Here is a 5,121-nt window from a genome sequence, read left to right on the forward strand (position 1 = left end):
AAATCTGAAGAGTCACATATTTATACACAATAAGACACACAAGAAAAAATCATCATCGCCACACAATAAAAGAAAAAAGAATAGATCGGCCTGTAGCCAAGCATTTTTGTTCCCCTGATCACAGCATAAAAGACATGAAATTACTGGTATTAAAAGGTAACTTCAAATCTCAGAGAGAAAGGAGAGTCTCAGAATATAAACTGATTATGACCTTTAACACTTTCAGAGCAGGAATGAATGTGTCGCATGGATTATGTCATTCTACATCAACTAAGGAATGTGCTCCTCAGACATGTGAGGCCATCACAACACTGGACACAGGACAGTAAAACCTTCACACTTCTTATCTATTAACTGCTGAAATATTTATAGCCAGAACTGTTTATCTCTTCCATAATAACTCTGCTTTTCATCACCTGTCTTACCTATTGCATTTTCTTTTTCTTTTCTTGTGTGTCTTATTGTGTATAAATATGTGACTCTTCAGATTTTGTGGTATACTATGCCTGATGAAGAGACCTGCGTATTCTCGAAAGCTTGCAATTTGTTACCATCTTTTCAGTTAGCCATTAAAAGGTATCAACCACTGAGGACTCTCAAATCTAAATATTTTTCTGTTGGGAGAAGGCACCCTACAAATATTAGAGACCCGGAGCAGTATTCAAAAGAAGAGTGGTCGAAATTTCCTGTTGAGAGGTGTAAGAAGCTTGTTGATGGTTATAGGAAGCGATCGATTTCAGTTATTTATTCCAAAGGGTGTGCAACCAAATATTAAGTTGAGGGTGCCAACAATTTTGTCCGGCCCATTTTTTTGGGTTTTGTGTGAAATGATGTCCAATTTGCCTCTTTTTCTCAGTTTTTTTTCTGTGTTATTCCAATACACACAAAGGAAATAAGCATGTGTATAACAACATATGTGCAATTGCAATAATTTTCCTGGAGCAATATTTGATTTTCTAAAACAATTTCAAGGGTGCCAACACTTTTGGCCAAGACTAATTATGTGATGTTTGACACGTATACTGAGCTTCTGTAATACGTGCGTTGTGATTTTATAATGTGCTTATGTGTTTTTGTTGCATGGCATGTTGCTTAATGATGGTACCCATACACACATCTCACACACGAGTCATTTACTCTCCTTGTCATCAATAAGATATGCTATATATTAATTATGCTACATAAATATTGGAGGAGCGGACAGAAGAGGGCCCCTGTGCAAGAACAATATATGGGCCCTTTGCTGTCCAATAGTTCATCATAAAGCATAATTACACCTGCTTTGGAGGTAGAAGTAGCCCCCTTACCTATTGGGCTCCTGTGCAGCTGCAGAGGTTGCACCAATGCTATGTCCGCCCCTGAAATATTGGTTAGGCATCGTTCAGATGTCCATTTTCCAAGTACAGGTTCTTTCTGTATTTTTCACCTATAGAAGACTTACCTATTATAGTCTTTGGAGCAATTCACATGTCCATGCTTTTTTTTTACGAATCAAGTGTCTGGTCCGTTTTTGATCTGAGTCATGGATCAAACGTGACAATGTATGTCTATGGGTCTGTGAGAAACTTGGACAGTGCGCTAATACCATCCTCTCCGTATCCGTGTGCTATCCATTTTCCACTGGTTGTTTTCTAAAAGGAGCATGGGAAACCTCAATCAGTTTTTTTTTCTAGAACAAAAAGAAAATGATGAAACATGGATGAGCAAAGCGGACTCACTGACCAAACTCTGATGAATATCTCTGATCGAAAACACTGATGAAAATCGATTTTCTTTCCACAAGCAATAAAAAAAAAACAGACGATTGAAAGAGACCTTATATGTCCTGTAGGTTTTCTGTCAGCTTAATCCTGTTTAAAAAGTATCTTTGTGTCATAAGCAGTAAAAACCGAGAAAAGCAGGTAAAGCCTCTGCATATATGTACTTATGAACATTTAGTACAGCAAATCTCAGCCTTCCTATAGCCCCAGGTTTCTTAATGTGAGAGCGGGGATGCTCATTCTGTGCCTACGGTTTGTGACAGCTCCTTGCCAGTGAGACAGGCGTTTCTGCTGTTCTGGAATGAAAACTGAGAAGTGCTCTGATTTTGCTTTGACACATTTCACCTATTTCAGGAATATACCTCACAGTTTGTGAGGAAACAGGAGTTCATTATTTCTCGGTGAGATTCTGGAAGGTCTGGGTGACATTTCTGAGGTACTACCCCTTTCTCCTGGGATTCATGACTCATTCTGCTCTGTGGTATCTCTGTGCTTATAAACAATCTGATCAGAACCAAGAAATCGAGAAATAAATACGTTTGCATGAACATGTGTCTATAAGTGCATGTGTCCATATATCTGTGTGAGAAAAAATGCCATGCTTCCAAAGTGAAAGCAAATGAGCAGCAATGTGCCAAGTGTGCAGAAGTAACCCACACATGCATCTTTATATTATAAATATATGTTAATATACTACTATAATTGTGCACATTACTTGGATAAAGAGTGCACAAGTTACCGAGAGCATTAAAATAGCACACTGTGCTGAGATATGCCCACAGATTAGATAGATTTTTAATACTCTCATTTGCGCCAACTTGTCACACTGGGCCAGCTTATGTCATTTTGTGTCTACAGTAAGCCAAACAGCACCATCATAGTTTCATACCTTGCTTATATGATCTATATTCTTCCATGATGCCAAATAATGGCCACATACAGTAAAACTAACTAGTGCCCATATAGAGCCAAAAAATGTCTTGTTAACCTTATGGACCCACATAAGGCAAGATGGTGTTTACAGTGGCGTTCATACATTGTGCCATACAGTGCCTAGCTGTGGCGGACAGACTATCGGTGTAACTCGTACAGCTGCACAGGGGCCCAACAGGTAAGGGGGCCCAACAGATAAGGGGGGCCACACTCACCTCCAAAGCAGCTAGTGACTTTGGTTAGAGACACATTATTACACTGCATAGGGCCCGCATACTGTTTGAAACAGAGGCCCTATTCTGTCCGTGTCCACCCCTGATGCCTAGATAGTATTATACAGTGACAAACAGTAGCTGGAGTGCTCATGTAGCACCCCGAGGACTCGGCTGCTACAGGGGTATTACACCTCAAACCAGAGGTGTGGTATTCCACTCCCGGGTAAGGATGGAGTGTGGGACTGAGCTCAGTAAGCTGCATGCACTACACTCATCCCATTTCCGGGGGACAGAACAACGGTACTCCCACTAGGTAGATGTGCAGGTACGACAGCGTCTGTCCCTGGCTGGAGTGGGAGGGGGGGAGGAACATCCCAGTAGTGTAGGGGCAGATAGGGGAGGGACTCTGGGCATAGAAGTAGGAGCCCATTGGGTGCTAGTCACCTGGGCTCACACATAGAGGGAGTATATAAGGTGGGCACCATCTTAGGACAGGGAGAGAGTCCAGGTCTGTTCAGAGAGAGAGCTGACAGGGAGCTGGGGCTCCGGCTGGGCCCAGCTCCAGGGCCAGGCCTGTAGTGGAGAGGAGGAGGAAGAAAGGCCCAGAGACGCAGGACAAGAGGGAACCCTGAGATCCCACAAGTGGACGGGTGAAGGGTTGGCAGAAAAGGGTACCGGATCCCAAGCTGGCAGAGGCAAGATATCCTTAACCAGGAACCGGAGGTCGTGGTCAAGCTTTGGCACGACCCTCACCACACTCACTAGGAAGGCATACCACGAATAGGGTCAGGAAAGCCAGAGAAGGTTTTACCACCAAGAGGCCCGAGGGAGCCGGACAAAGGTGGGTCCCTGGTGGGGACGGCCAGTACGAAGGAAGAGAGGGAAGCTCAGGACCACGCTCTGGAACTGCCTGGGGGTTGGCCGAGTCCCACACCTGGTGGACGCAGCACGACTCGGGTGGTCACTCAAGGCCGGAGTGACCGGAGCAACACCTGTGAGTAAAAACCCTGAAACTGCATCACAAGTCTCTGAGCTTTCTTGCTGCACCATCGCTATCACCATCATCTACATCTGCTGCCCTGAGGCCATACCCCTCCCGTTGGGGGTTCTACCAGCTACGCTGCACAACCTTACCACCGGCCTCAGCGGTCTGCCCTGCAGCGGCGGCTTCATAGCCGCATTCAACGGGTGGCGTAGTCGAACATTCTATCATCTACTGCTAAAGACTGCCGCTCAGTTTGACTCCCTGGGCACGGACCGGGTCACCGCCACGAGACTACTACCCCCATCTGACCCGGCTCCGGGTAAGCTCCCCCGTGCGCGCGAAGCCGCGCGACGCAGCAGGTCCAGGGGCGCGTCACTCACATAGTCGTAGAGTGCTCATATTAAATGGTCACTGTTGTTTTAACAAAACTTATGCTTATTAGGTTGCTAATGTAGTCACTATTAAAGGGGTTGTCCAGTACTATTGATAACTGGCTAATGTATTTTTATGTTGAAAAGAAGTTTCTTTGTAAATACCTTGTGCTGCTGTTACTGCCTGTGAGCGGCGCTTATAGCTGTCTGCTCACAGGCATCACGTGACCCCCGGCTGCAGCCGGCTCTGACATCCGCTGATTTTACATCAAGTTCCGGCTGCAGCCGGGCGTGACCGAGTGCTGCGTTCCACAGTGGATGCTGGGCTGTGGGCGGGGTTAACCCAGCACATCACACCCAGCATCCACCACGCACTCCCCCTCTCCCAATTCATTGGGAAAGCGTTGTGGATGCTGGGTGTGACGCGTGGGGTAACCCCGCCCACAGCCCAGCATCCACCGCGGGGACCGCGTCACTGATGTCACGCCTCACTTGACGTGACATCAGCGGAGGGTCACGTGATGCCTGTGAGCGGCCAGCTATAGCGCCGCTGACAGGCAGTAACAGCAGCGCAAGGTATTTACAAAAAAAAACTGCTTTTCAACATAAAAATACATTGGCCAATTATCAGTAGTACTGGACAACCCCTTTAAAAGTGTAAATACTTTCCTGTACTTTCCTGTGTAAATACACACAGGGTCATTTGGATGTTTTTGGCTGTCATTAAGATTTACAAAGAGAAAACACAGTAGTTTGACAATAAATGACTTCACCCAACCAATAACCATGAGTGAAGAAAAAGTTTTTTTGTTATCATTCATATTCTCTGAAACCAGGCCATGAAAGCAAAAATTCTG

The sequence above is a fragment of the Phyllobates terribilis genome, unplaced genomic scaffold (assembly GCF_046119375.1).
Source record: "Phyllobates terribilis strain yellow unplaced genomic scaffold, ASM4611937v1 Scaffold_11__3_contigs__length_659146591, whole genome shotgun sequence".
NCBI lineage: Eukaryota > Metazoa > Chordata > Amphibia > Anura > Dendrobatidae > Phyllobates > Phyllobates terribilis.